Raw genomic sequence first — 15,703 nt, 5'->3', positions numbered from 1 at the left:
CTAGTTACATTTAATATGACTCCCTCTGCAAATAAATTTGAAAAAAATATGCCATCCATTAAAACAGGAACAAGTTTCTATTTTTTGGTAAACCCTTCAATAAATTTTAAGTATATATATCCACTGAAAAATATTTATTTTCTAAACTCTTATTTTGTAGCACATCACCGGATGTAGAGAGATGAACGTGATACGCTGCACTGGTGAACAATGTTGTCAGAAGATGTCGACTCGAGTGTACAACAACAATGTACAGGAACTAAACATGGTTCTTCTACTTTGAAGATGTATTTTTTGTTCTTATTTTTAAAATGAATCTAGTATTAAACGTGTTCATTTTGGAAATTTTTTGAATTGTTGTTTGTGACACGAGATTTGTCCAAATGGTGTTGCCGTAGATTACATGTGACATAAGAAGACTGCTTTACGCAGCCACACGTGCTTCACTAAAAAATTCATCCTGAATTTGTACTGAACGAACTTAAACATCGACACCGTGCGTCCGTCACTACTTTATTGAAGTCAAACATAATTGCTACGTTTCGTGTCCGGTTACATTCGTCTCAGACATTTCGTCGAAATCTCTCGGCCCTGTTTAGCTTAGTTTTCCTTAGCTTGGTTTAGCTTGCTAGCCGTCAAAAAGAAGACATATTTGTTATCGACAAGTTGGCTAAGCAGACGTCAGGTGTGAGCCTAAAGTGTCGTGAATATACTTGTAATAATGTACGCAAGAACGAAAGTCAAGTATGAAGAGGAGCTTTGTGGAGCACAAGAGGAGACCGAGCGACACCGTCAACTGCTGGACGCTGTTTGCAAGCAGCCTCGAGTTGAAGTGAACAGAGCAGGTTTGTCACTTATTTAATCAATACTTTTCAACAGTATTCTTGTATTTACTAAATGGAGTCTTTATCCGGCCACTTTCTGACGTTTACAGTTTTCTCAGTTTCTTAGGTAAATTTCTCAGATCAGAATGAGGGTTATGCGCTAACCGCGGAAGCGTTCAGGTAAACGGATTAGAATGACTCCCTGGAAAATTTCACATTTTTTTAACCACGATCGCCACTGGACTTGCCAAAAAAATGACAGTGTCGGATTTCAATTACCCTGAGCAGCGCTGAAATAGGAGTTCCGTTAGTGTCAAAAATATGTCGTCATGTCTACTGGGCGTGTTAAGGCCTGGATGCAGCAATCCGACGTCGGCCAAATGTAACCGACGCCTACCCCCTGTGGCGTCGGCCCAGACGTCGACACTCGCGTAGAAAAATGACGTAAATACACACGCACCGACTATTACGTACCTTCAGCGCATGCGCGAGAAACAATCCCCCTCCGTACCATCGGCGGCGGTAGTCATTATTCCTAAAGGCAACCGGCAACCTCTTTAAGGCGGCGGGATATAAAAATGTAAGCAACTCATTCATACCGGTGTTGACAGCAGCGCCGAGGTAAACGCAGCGACCAGCTGGAACCAGCTTCGTCCCCTTCTCGTTCCCGAATGCATGGATGTACTCCGTTGTGGCGTATCCTGGACTCTGTCGACTCCTGGCTGCTACAGATCATCGGTACACCCGAAAAGCTTCGGCCATGCTGCCCTCCGCGTTTTGGACGCGGTGCTGACCTCCAGCTTCTGAAGGAGCTTCCTCGAGACCGCCAGACGTAAGGGCCATGCACCCCTGCTGCTCCCATAAGGATCTTTGACAAACAATACGTTTATTTTGAGGGAGTTTTTCCTTTCCAACAACTTACTACCGCCTGGCTGTGCTCACTTGGACGCGCCGAGGTGGAGGAACGGCGACTATTTAAAAAAAACAAAAACAAATTTAAATGTAAATGATGTCTAATTACCACATCAATCACAGATTTGAAGCCACCTTCTTTGAAGTCGGCCAAACTGTCGCTGTGCTGTGTCATTTACCGACCTCCAAAATACAATAAGAACTTTTTAAACAACTTTTTTCTAAAGCTGAGCTGTGATTGGTTGTTACCTGAGACCTGAGCAACATTGATGTCATCTTCAGTCGACAGCAAGTGGCAAAATAGCAGCCCCCTGAGATGGATAAAAACGACTGGATTTTGCTGCTGAACTCAGATTCCACTAACACAATTTTAACCAGAATACCATGTGTAGACCAGTGGGGCTGCATAGAACATATTGTCCAAAATAATTTTTTGGGTTTGACTTCCCCTTTTAGGGCTTCTTTCCCAAGTAGCAACGACGCTTATCATTTGACACGTTACATTTACCCGTAACAGCGACACTCAACATAGACAATTTGCATATACAAGCAGCAATGACATGTAGCATATAACGTTGCGTAACAAAGGATAGACACAGACAAATGTCATGTCACACGCCCATTAGACATTGATACTACCGTTGTCATTATGACATATTTTTGGCTCTAAGGGATTTACATCAGACACAATAAATTTTGGCAAGTCCTGTAATGACTGTGTGTTTAAAAAAAAAAAAAGTGCAATATTCTAGGTCTCCGATGTTTACTGCAGAAGCTAAGTGAAGCGCTGGAAATGAGTCATTATACTCTACTATACTGTTTATTTGAACGCTTCCGGGATTAGCGCATAACCCTGATAGAATTTCTCAGAACTACTCTTTGTTTTTCACATCACAGTGTCACTTGTACACAGCAAAAAGCAGTTTCTGCTTCTTTTTTTTTAACAAGCTGTAAATGCTTATGCAAATGATTTTGTACAATTTTCTGTTGTTACATACAATATGTCATGAAATGGTGCGCGTAGGAGAGGGTGGACCCAAAGGCGAGGAGACACATCAGGGAGACAGGAATTGTGAACAAAAGGAGAAACTTTATTGGAACAAGTAGGGACGGATGAGAGGATGAGGACTGGCTTGAGCGGGGCGGGCTTGGAAGAACTTGGGACGCTTGGCTGATTTGGGACGCTTGGCGGGACGCTTGGCTGGCTTGGCAGAACTTGAGACGCTTGACGGGGATGCTTGAGACGCTTGGCCGGAACTTGGGACGCTTGGCCGGAACTTGGGATGCTTGGCCAACTTGGCCGGAACTTGGGACGCTTGGCCGAAAAAATTAACAAAGCCCTAACCCATACAAAACCGAAACGTGACACAATATCAGTTGCAAATGTCATGATGCTCAAAATGTATTCCGAGTTGACACTTGTCTCACACCATGACTCCACATTTTTGAATTACTTCATCGTATAAGATTTTACATGTAAATGCATTGGTTGAACAAGTTGTTATAATACATCAAGCATATTACTAAATACATTCCCATTAGATCCCCCCCACCCCACCCCTTGTCAAATCTTGAGTTTTACTAGTGAATTGACTTGTGTGAAGAATAAAGTCAACCAATGGTCAACTTGTTTTCTGAAATTGGTATTTTCATCCCTAATATTATTATTGTTTATTTTTTTAATCATAAGTTTCATCAATAAAATGCTTACTGGCCAGCGTCATCTAAAAAGAGAATTGTTGAACCAAGAAGTCTAAAAAGAGAATTGTTGACCAACTTAATTGAATCGCTTTAAATGGTAACACACGATTGAATTAAGTTAATCCAAGTCAATATGTTAAGTCTAATGAACTCAAGTGAACTCAACTCACAAAAACTTAGGGATATTTGGCTTTCAAGTGAAATTTATGGAAAATGTTAAAAGTTCACACTACTGTGATATCATATCATGAAAGTAGGACATTTAAGTAGAAGGATGCACTGGTTATTTCCTCATCTCAAACAATTCATTGAAACAAAAGTTAACAACAATGGTGGGTACACCACAACAAAAAATTTCGATGTCTCAATAACTCGTCATGTGCCCTTGAGCATCAATTACATCTTAACGACGTCTCATACTGTTCTCTAGTCGACTCATTGTCTGCTGAGGCATGGCATTCCACTCTTTTTGAAGGGTAGCCCTCAGGTCATTGAGCTTCTGGGGTGCAGAGTTTCCAGCCTCTACACGGCGACTCAGCTGATCCCACAGGTTTTCAATAGGAGTCAGGTCAGAAAGTGTAGGCTATTCCATTTGAGGTACACCAGTCTCCAATAGCCGCTCCCTGATGATGCCACCTCCGTGAGCTGGAGCATTGTGAATTTTGATCCTTGTTAGGGAACAGCAACTTGTGCAAAAAGTACTGAAACGGTTAATAATTGGATATGTACATTCAAAAGCTGAGAAAAGGTCACATTAGGTACACCTGTAAAGGTTTGAATGCATTTTAGGCTCGTCCTGAAATTTCACCCGAAAGCCAAATATCCCTAACTTTTTACTTTATACATACACATATAGACATTTTTTTAATTTCCAGAACAATCAGCGGGGGTTACAGAATTTTGTTAAGTGATTTCTACAAAATACAACAATATAGGCCATTCGTAATATTGGCTAGATTTGTTGTTCTTTCACTCATGTGCCCCATTTTATGATATAAAATACACAACATCAAAGTCACAACAAACTGACTTTACCAAATTGTGTATCTTGTGTTCCGTAGACATCAGTGAAAGATATCTTTGTCCTGAGCGGCTGGAGACAGAGTTCCCTGGCATAAAAGAGGAGGAGGATGACTTGGAGCCGCTTCAAGTTAAAGAAGAGGAGTAGCCACACCCTCCCAAAATAAAAAAAGAGGAGCAGCTGCCACCATGCATCAAAGAGGAGGAGGAGTCAACAGAGTTGTTGTTGACTGGTGTCCATTTGAAGTCTGAAGGTGAAGGTCATCAAGAAGAAAACAAATGGGCGGAGCCTCTAATTAGCAGCTCAAGACAACAAATAACAGAAGGTGATGAAGACCACCGTGGAGGATCACAAGCAGACAGCCGGTTAGCTCCAACATCAGATGGTGAAGACACGTCACTCTCTCCTCACAGTGATGACGTTGAACAGTCTGACAGTGAATTGACATGTCACACTGACAGCAAACGTTGGAAATGTTCTCAATGTGGAAAATGTTTTTGCTACAAGTCTAACTTGAGAAAACATGTGATTGGCCAAACTGGTGAGAAGCCTTTTGCCTGCTCAGTTTGTGGTCAAAAATTTTCTTGGAATGTAAACTTAAAAAGACACACAAGAACCCACACTTGTGATAAACCTTTTACCTGCTCAATTTGTGGCCAGAGTTTTGTTCTCAAAGGACATTTAAAACAACACACAAGAATCTACACTGGTGAGAAACCTTTTGCCTGCTCAGTTTGTGGTCAAAAAATTTCTCGGAATGTAAACTTAAAAAGACACACAAGAACCCACGCTGGCGAAAAGCCATTTGCCTACTCAAGTTTGTGGCCTAAAATTCTCTCAGAAGGGAAACTTAAAAAAAACACACAAGAACCCACACTGGTGAGAAACCTGTTGCCTGCTCAATTTGTGGCCAGAGTTTTGCTCACAAGGAAAACTTAGAAAATCACACAATAATCTACACGGGTGAGAAACCTTTTTGCCTGCTCAATTTGTGGCCAGAGTTTTGCTCAGAAGGGATACTTAAAACAACACACAAGCACCCACAATGGTGAGAAACCTTTTGCCTGCTCAGTTTGTGGTCAAAAATTTTCTCAGAAGGGAAACTTAAAAAAAAACACAAGAACCCACACTGGTGAGAAACCTTTTGCCTGCTCAATTTGTGGCCAGAGTTTTGCTCACAAGGGAAGCTTAGAAGATCACACAAGCACCCACACTGTTGATAAACCTTTTGCCTGCTCAATTAGTGGCCTAAAATTCTCTCAGAAGGGAAACTTAAAAAAAACACAAGAACCCACACTGGTGAGAAACCTTTTGCCTGCTCAATTTGTGGCCAGAGTTTTGCTCACAAGGGAAGTTTAGAAAATCACACAATCCACACTGGTGAGAAACCTTTTGCCTGCTCAATTTGTGGCCAGAGTTTTGCTCGGAAGGGACACTTAAAACAACACACAAGAACCCACACTGGTGAGAAGCTTTTTAGCTGCTCAGTTTGTGGTCAAAGATTCCAAAGAGTAGCAGTGATTAAGGCCATGTATACACGTAGCCGGGTTTTTTTTGAAAACGGGAGATATTTTTCTGCGGCTTGCTCTGTTTTTTTTTTGCAAACGGGAGATATTTTTCTGCGGCTTGCTCTGTCATCCATACGTCCGCAGGGATTTTTTTTCATTTAAAAACGAAGGTTTTTAAAAACGAAGGTTTCTAAAAACTCCGGCCAAAGTGAAGATTTGTGTGAAGAGTTGCGTATTTCGCGGTCGCGTGTGTCCGTCAGTAAATGAAGTTTTACGTCATCCTCTACACACATCACTCAATCACATACCTCAAGTTGTTAAAAAGAAAACTGCGTGGATTTGCTTCCCCACCGGGGAGAGAGCGAGTGTGTGTGTGTGTGTGTGTGTGAGTGGTGAGTGAGTGAGTGAGGGGGGGGGAGTATTTAAAAAAAACAAGTGATGCTTTTTAAGATTTTGTATTTTATCCTCTTTGTTTTCCTCTATGCTCCATTTATGATGTACTCATTGACTGTTTACAAGTATTATTTTTAATTAATTAATAAATAAAAAGTTTTGTGTGCGCTGTCAGCACTGATCAGCGCGGCTGACAGTCCACCGCTTGTCTGACTTATGGTGAATTGACGTCAAGAGACGAACAGTATTTGGCTAACTACTGCCGCCTGGAGGCTTGGCATGCATCTCATCGTAGGCCCAATTTGTGGAAGTGGCGTCGCCAGAGGGAGGCGTACTCTGATTGGATAGGACTTGGGGAACTGGTCTGGCATTGTTATGAACGTACTTAAAAAACGCATTCATGCAGTTAGCTGTGGATGTTTTCTTTTCTACAAACGTGGTGGTGTGGATACTATTTTTTCTACACCCAGAGGAGGGAAATATCCATTTAAAAAAATACCCTGCTATGTGTACATGGCCTAATTAAACTTGATATGATCTCATTTTTTAATTTACATTTAAAAAAAGGTGCAACAATCTACTGTTGAATGAACAAATTACCTGTTTATTTGCATTGTGTAATGTATGTTTTTTGACTGACCCTATTTTGAAATGGAATTTGTATTTAAAATGTTACATCAACCTGACAAGGTGCTGCAGATTAAAATGATCTGATGGCTATAATATGGCATGTTGACATTTAAATGCCCGTTCATATGCACTGTCCTTTCTTTTTTATTATAATTATTACATTTTCCATGTTGTCTTTTTTGTTTGTGAACTTCAGTAAGTGAATGAATGATTGATTGAAATTGACTTTGGAGAAACTTTGATTCTTTGTGGCGAGATGAAAAAGTGTACCTGATTATGATTCTGAATAAAGTACTGCTCTTCAAATGCCTTTCTCTCCATGATGTGAACACACGACTGAAAAGGTGGCGCTTTTAAGATGCCATGCCAGTTGAGTGGGGATTTGGCAGGGGTAATGGTGTGTTACTACCTGTGCTGTTGCACTAGCTCAGGGCCCTTTGTAGTTACAATTTACTTCAAAAGGCTGTTATGACGATGAAACCAAATAAATGTTTATTCGTCTCATCGAATTATTACATATACACAACAAGCTGATGGTCAGATTACTAGTTTTGAAATCAGAAGTCAAGGATAATAGTTTGTTCAGTTATTCATGAAAGTTGACAAATGATTTGCTTCTGTGGGCCACGTGAGCGCCGGGCCTTGGTTTTAAACCTGTATACAGTCACAAGTGCACAATGTTACTAGGCCCACCTTGCTTAAACTAGGGTTAGGGTTTCAAAGTCGGGTTTTAAACTAAGGATAACATTTTAAATGAGAATTTTTAACTGGGTTCAGGTTTTCAAAGACAGGGTTTTAAACTAGGTTTGGGGTTTCAAAACAGGATTTCCATGCGTTCTGGTAGACCTGGAAAATTTTGAGCCAATTTTCCCGTCATGGAAAACACATGAGCAAAATGTCCTAAAAAAGCTTGAGTTCTGGAAAATTATATTTCATCCCTCTGCCTTGTGGGCGAACTCTAACAGGTTAAACAGATATGTCTTTTTTTCAGCCGCCGTTTTTCTGCTTCAGCACAGCACCAAATGTGACGCTACCAACCAAATTGCATATTCCCATCAAGCAGTTCTGCTACCCACTAGTGTTTCCATATGACTGTTGCTAGATCGAGTTACCACTTTTTAAGACCCATATTTATTTTCTCCACAGAAGCAACAAAACTAGTGACTTTCAGTTCAAGAGTGTTGCTGTATAACGAGTCTTAGGTTTTTTATGCCTCTCGCTGTCTCCTCTGTTGAGTGACAGAGAGCTGTAGTGTGCCTGCCATCACTTTTGGTTGTGCGCTCTGAGATGAACTACACATCTCTGGTTTCAGTAGAACTGCAGTGACCATGACGGTGGCTTTGAGCTAGCGACAGGTAACAGGTAGTCTTACCAGATCAAGTTTGATTCATTGTTTCATACTTGCTCCATTGTTTGACAGCACAAACAGAAAATATGAGAATAAGAATAACTTAATAGGAATTCAGTTCTATTGGAATACCGTGTATGTGCACAGAGAGCAGAGCTCCAACTTTTCATCCAGTTTTTTGCTTGTCAACCTGGCTGTGGCAGTGGTAGCATGGGGTAAGGGCACCTCCACTGTGGGAAAAAAAATATGAAAACAGGAGTGATATTTACTTGGGGAAAAAATACTCCTAAAGTTTTTATGATATTCATTTTGTTTTAGGTTTTAGTTTTGGGTGCATTTTGCCAGTTTATTTAATAAAAATAAAAAAAGCTACTCAAGTGTTGAGGAACAAACTCACAACCTTCAGCTTGGTAGACAGACACTCACCACATAAGCCATATCAGTCTTGGTGTTTGCCACAATAGGCTAATGCATTTCTGGTGTGATTAAACTTGAGCAAAAATGTCTTGGTACAAGGATTCCACCTGACACTAGCGATATACTAACATTTAGCAGGAATGTCGTGGCTCAGGTCACCCAACCTGAAGGTTGTGGTGTTTGTTCCTCAACCCTTGAGTACCTTTCTTTAAAAAATAAATAAATAAATACTGATAAGATGTACTCTGAACAGTCCTTGTAAAATGTACTTAATATTTGAGTGAAAAAAAAACATTCCTAGTTTTTTTTTTTTTTTACCAAGTAAATAGTGACTTAATGTACGCAAAAGTTCTCCTCCTCTCAACCCACAACACATTGAAGGATCTTGCCCCTCTAGAAGCATTGCGAGTCTGACTCTATCAAATGGCTTTTTCGCAAGTGATGTCACACCTGCTGCATTCTGCTTCCGGTGAGCCATCAAGGGGGGAGTTACCGTAGATGCATTACTCCGTGGTAGTCAATGTTGGTGATTGTACATTTTTACTTTTAGAATGGCTCTTTAAAGTGTCAAAGGCTGTAATAGTACAAAGAGGCACACTGGTAAGATTCTTCCAATTCCCAGTCTGTCGAAAAACCGTGGGAAGCAAATGGATAAGACGAAGACACGAAGTCAAACGCAAGGATCATTCAGTCACGTATCCGCAAACATGCTTGTTTGTTTGCTGCATTTTCATAAAGGTTAGTAAGGAAATAGTTACAATTATTTATTTATTTTTCTGGTTTGTGATACTACTCTTAGCATTAAATGTCAAGTGAGGGTTGTTGTGCTAACTGTTTAGAACACTGATAAGGAGCATGGAAAAGGAGTCAGAAGGTCAGCAGGTCATGCCTGGCACATTGATACTTGGGTCAACTTTTGGATGTTTCCATGAAGTGACATGACAAGTTTTAAATCTTTTTCTTTCCAGAAATTAAAATAGTTTTTCGGCGCAGTTTTAAGATTGAGTACTGGGATGTATTTCTCTGATTTTAGGGAAGTAACAGAATTCACTCAAATAAAAAGGTGTGTGCCTGAATACAGTTATCCAAAATGAGTAGTCTAATAATGCAATCTATATACATGAATTTAGTTGCTCTCCAACACTGACATATGACATACTGGACATAAAGTGTCATATCATCTAATGTGATTGCAGTCAGCCAATTTATGAGATTTTGGAAAGTGATGCTGAGTGGGCTTCATCTTTATGACTGGGGCACGCTGAAATCAAACCAATGGACAGTGCATGGTCTGAAAGACAGCGTAAACGTGTGCAGCAAAGGAAGTTTGTTCGTATGCAGCAGGAATCTGAGACTGCAGCCAAGCAGGATGAAGAAGTTGGAGGCCATCATACAGGGTGATTTAAAAAGAATATGCCAAAATCATCATGCAGTATTTCAAAAACGAAAAACAATAGAAATCTCTAGCTTGGACACAGTTGTTGTACATACCTTCAAGTTTTTATTTCATGTTTAAAAAATGCTAAATGTGGCTACCACAGTCAGCATGAGCAACATCAAGCCAAATTCCTCCCATTCCTCTTTTCCTCCCTTATCGGCTTGATGTTGTCTGTGTTGCCACCAGTAGTTGCCACATTGAGCACTTGTAAAACATGAAATAAAAACGTAAAGGTATGTACAACACGTGTCCAAGCTAGAGTTTTTCATTTTTGAAATATCATGTGATGATGATGATGCTGAAGGTCAATTTAACTTTAAGTCAACCAAATATATATATTTTTTTAATTCAAAATGTCCATTTTGCTTAAATAATTGCGCTGCCATTACAGAACGTTTGAACTCACATGACGTTTTGATACGTCAAAAGCGGAACTCCGTCATGGTGCCTACAATGTTTTAGTCATGTGACTGCAAAAGAGCAATTGACTGACTCGACCCCTCCCTACCTGGAGTTTGATGTAACTAACACGCTTTGCTTCCGTGGACCACTGATCTGAATATTAGTACAGGATCTTAACTCCAAAATGTGTAGGAATCGTGCATTTTGCGATAAAAGCGTGAAATTTGTTACAGATATAGCCAAAGGCATTTAGATAAGATCAGGATATGGAGGCATCATGAATTTTTAACACGGTGCCCATGGCAGCCATTTTTCAAAATGGCCACCAGCAAGACATTTTCGTCCAAGGGATCGATATATAGTATGAAATTTAGGACTTATTTACTATGCATAGTACTTGACAAATTATGGATATTGAACATGTCGAATGAAAATTCAAAATGGCCACCGACTGGTTAAATTTGGACAATCTCTGCCAAATTATAAATTTTTCTTGATGCAGAATTTGAATTAGGAACTTCAGTATCTCTAATAAGCTTGTTTCTATCTTATTGGACTCATATTAAGCCAAATCTAGTGTCCATCAATGGAAGACTATTCACACCCCCTTGTTGTAAGCTTGCATATCAGGGCACTCTGCAAGAAGTTTCTCTTTCAGCCATGTAGAGTGAGCTCTTTTGTCAACCTCTAATCCTAGCTGTTCCAACCGTGACTTGTAGAGCTGGGAAAGTTCAACTAGTCTGAATACAAGAGCAGACCCATCATGCTGTCTGGTCTCTTCTATATAAAGCACCAGCTCGAAACCACAACAGCAGAGGTTGATGCTGCATGTCCTTTACCATTATTGTCAAGACCTTCTACGTTTGCCCTTCTGGCATGATGACAGTATAGAACCTTAGAAGACATTTTGCATGATAATGAGCTTCAATGGCCACCTGTTCCCAGCACTTCTGTGTCTTGAACTAGAGTTGCTACAGGACACATTCGATTGTCCAATTGAAATGTTGAAGCCACGTGAAGGCCATCAATGCCAGCAGGCTGTCTGCAGAAGATACAATGTCCTGTCTGATTTCAGGAGTCCAGCATCTTCCAATTTGCAATGTAGAAGGTAGCTGGCCAAGTTCATAACTGGATCAAGTGCTCTGCAAGTGAACTACCGGTATATCCACTCCCCTTGTCTGCTCGTTTGGACTGCAAAGGACATCACAATGCCTCTGCCGTGTGTTCTTGGCATATATTTCATAGCTTCCAGTCGGTCTTGGCTGTGTGAGAAGTTGATGATCCTTGACCATCAAAATTTGAATTTCTTTGACATGCTGGCAACAACAAAAATAAAGCCATTGTTGTTTGCAGTAAGGTTTATCCTTTTACCATTTATCTGTTTACCGTTTATCCTTTCTTTTCTTTTTTTAACACATTCAAGTATGGGACTCAACTAGGTTCGGATAATGAAATTGCCCTACACCAACCCTGGTAACAACATGAAAGTTGTTACCCTTACCCTTGGCTCGGCTCTCACAAGTATTTGGCCAGTGTATGAAATATGATCCCACCGTGGACATAATGTTAAGCGCTTGTAAGATGTGAGAAGTGGGTGGTTTTGTGGCGGGGTGGTCACTATTTTATAACAAGTAAAAAAAACAAGTGGACGTTATGTGCTGCTTTGAAGACCCCATTTTTCTTTTATCGCTCAGTTCCTTCGACCCCAATAGGCCTATTAGATTTGGCAGAGGCATCTTTTGTTGAATTGCAGTTATAATTCTTTAATAAAAATAAATAAATTCAAGTTTACTCCCTTAAACATCATTAAGCATATAATTTACACATGTATTTAAGGCAAGTTGTAAAATGTCTGAAGTCCTCTTGCTTATGTTTAACAAATTTAAAACATCATAAATCATGCTGTTTCTACTAAGTACTGTCTCAAATGTTCTCCAATTGATACTGTAAATGTATAGGATCTATGCCGAGAAACGTTTCTTGGGAGGAGCAATATGGCGGCCTCGCGACTTCAAAAGTCTTGGTCTATCGGCTATCCAGTCAAATATTCAGATCAGTGCCGCAGACACACTTTTTTTTATTTTAATTTTTGCCGCGGACACACTTGCCAAGCTTCTGCTTTGAGCGTGACATCACTAGATGATCTACCGGATCCAGCGAGACATTCGGGACAACTGATTGTGATACTTCTGCCGCGAGCGTATGCTTCGAGCGTAACATCACGAGTACTCATGGGCCGGAGTCAACAGAAAAACACTTATGCAAAAAACGCCTACAGAAGGTGACAAAGCAACACAAATACAAGGCAGCTCCAACAAGTCATGACAACAGTGGGCTTTTCAAATGAAAATTCTCAGACACCAGTAACCTGTGTTGCATTTCACCGACATAGTACCTTGGAGGCTCGATGATGAGCCACTTTCAGGGTTGGCTGGGCTCTATGTCTGCTTTTAAGTAAATATTACTGCGTCCATGGGGCATTGAAATTATGGTAAATACCACATGTCGAGTAGAAAATTGCATGTGAACGCCCCCTTATGTCGAATTTTCCATTGGACAACTGGGAATTTATTTTGATACCTGAGTTTCCGAACTGAGAGAACTTTTCAAGTTTCAACATGGTAGAGAGTGCCGCAGGATTAGTGAATGGTAAGAGATATTAACACTTATCAGGGTGTTGTCGGCCGCTAGCAGTTTGTTTAATAACCTGCACAATTACATAGCATACACAATTCCTGTCCATTACAACTCGTTATTTGCTGTAATTGTTTGGCTTTACGAGCAAAGACGACATCAGCTGCCCTTGTTGCTCCAAAGCACATGAACAGAACTCAGTCATAATTAGGAGTGTCCAAGTGGTAAGGTCCATCTTTTTAGAGCACGTGAAGGCAGGGTAAGCAGGAGAGTGCGTTTATACTGTATCTACAAGAAGATCTTCACTAAATTGCTGTTTATGGCCACTGTGAAGTGGGCACTTGCAGCACCGATGACGTCCGTGTCGTGTGTCACCTTTTGTAAAAACAAGGTGCTGCAATAGGAATGAGTTGTACAGTTAGAGTTGCCACCTGTCCAGTTTTTTCCAGAGTTGTTCTTTTTTTTACCAGCTGTCCTGGGAAAATAAAAATCTCTCCCAGGACACAATTTGTCCTGTTTTTTTTTTTTTTTAAGAAGAATGCAAAAAGCTCATTTGATTTCCTTAATTCTGTAGTCTAAAAATGTGCCCTGTGCTACTGTGGAACGCTTTGTTACCGAGCGTGTCGCCAGCACTTTGGATTACCATAACTCTGGCACCGTTCGTGCTATCTGAAAAATGATAACTGTTTCTGAAAGCTAAGCCCTTGTGCTTTACAGAAAAAGTACTGCCATTACGGTAATTTCAGTCCTCCTCTCACGGAAGCCAGGGAAGTCGGTGAGTCATGACAAAAGAGTGCAGAGAAGAACAGCGGGATTTTCAGACATTTTTACATCAATTTCAAGAAAAAATAAGAAGCTATGTATACCAACACTTGTATCACATGGTGGCTTTTTATAGAACCGCACGTACTTAATTGTGGGTGAGATTTTTCTAGAATAGTACAATACAGGTGCTCGTTAAAAAATTTGAATATCCTCAAAAGGTTGAATACTTTACATAATTCCATTCAAAAAGTCCAACTTTCATAGATTATAGATTCAAGGCCCACAACTCAAGTGATTTCAAGTATTTATTTGTTTATTTTTACATTATTTGGGCTTCCAGCTCAAATAACCCACGAAAACACGATGTAAAAAAAGTATAATAATGTGAATCACCATGCATACTTCCCAGTCTTTTGCCCTCGTTTTCCTCTTGTAATACAGTACTATTGTTGGGTTCATTCAACCTAGAACATTTAATAAACAGACATGGAAGGAAGACAAGAGATATAGGCTCGCGAGGAGAAATGAACAGAGATGTGCTGTTTGTAAGCCTCCTGCTCATTTCTGCACACTCTGTCGTTTCTTCTCCTTTTATTTTGGTTGACCTACCACATGGATATTACTGCTCTGAGGGATTTGGGGGAAAACGCATAGCAGAAATGTGACAATCGTTTACACAGGCAACAATGCAGATATTCTTTAACACTAAAAGCTTCTCAACCATAAAATGTTCCGGCCATTTGTCTTGTGATGTGATGAGGGCACATTTTCTTGTCTTGTGACTGCAGTCGACTCCAACTCACACAGTTCAAACAGAGGTCACAATGTTGAATACATTTTTTACAATTAATAAAAGACTAAATATGGGATAACTAATGTATACATTTATCTGACATTTCCCTCCTATTTATCACATATTTGCTCAAATTCTCATATCACCTATCAGTCACTTCAGTTAGATTTTCAACAGTAGGATCATTTAAAACATACCAATACCATGTATTTGTTGAACAGGCAAAATATTACCATCATAGAGCATAACATAATATTTTTTCTCTCCATCATAAAAAAACGTATTAGTGAAATAATCATCATCACAACAATATAATCCAAAGTGTTGTCTTCAAGTGCAATCAATGTGTTGTTGCTCTAATGTGTGTATATTGTCCTATGTTCGCAATCCAGTGCGCACGATGTCTGGTGCTTCTGTATGTAATATTCAGCATTAGTTCAGCCAGATGTCTCTCCTCCCCCTCAAGATGGCCCCAAAAACAAAAATCAAAACAAAAAAAAGCCCAGAATGAGTCCGATCGCCTCTTACCCTCCGTTCGATTCCGGAAAGGGACTCGATGTCTCCTTGATTTGTCCCTTCTGACACTTCCAGCACAATGGACAGGCCCTAGACAGCGGTTACCAAAGCTTGTTAGGAAGCAGAATATATAGAAACATGATATATTTACACATTGCTTTTGCCATAATAATAATGTCCATAGGGTGTTTTGCTGGAACTCATTTTAAAATGTTATCAGTACTTGGAAATATTCAGATTTTTGTTCAATTCAATAAAATCCATACACACTAACGGAAATTGTAGAATATTAGAAATATCAAATCCATATATAACAAAACTACTACAAACATAAAAAAATGAAAAACATTGAAAAATGATATGTAGTTAAGTGTTGTTACCATGTTTACCATATCCCGTCT

The 15,703-nt window shown here is 39.9% G+C and overlaps 1 long non-coding RNA gene across 1 annotated transcript; it reads left to right on the top strand.

The window, feature by feature from the left end:
- The first annotated feature begins 230 nt into the window (after positions 1-230).
- LOC144034315 (uncharacterized) lies at positions 231-6,558 on the top strand. Its single transcript, XR_013288199.1, has 2 exons — positions 231-845; positions 4,499-6,558. It is a non-coding gene; the product is annotated as an uncharacterized LOC144034315 (long non-coding RNA).
- The last annotated feature ends 9,145 nt before the right edge of the window (positions 6,559-15,703 follow it).

Source organism: Vanacampus margaritifer, chromosome 14 (assembly GCF_051991255.1).
Source record: "Vanacampus margaritifer isolate UIUO_Vmar chromosome 14, RoL_Vmar_1.0, whole genome shotgun sequence".
NCBI classification, from domain to species: Eukaryota; Metazoa; Chordata; class Actinopteri; order Syngnathiformes; family Syngnathidae; genus Vanacampus; species Vanacampus margaritifer.
This window is presented reverse-complemented; position numbering and strand designations above follow the sequence as displayed.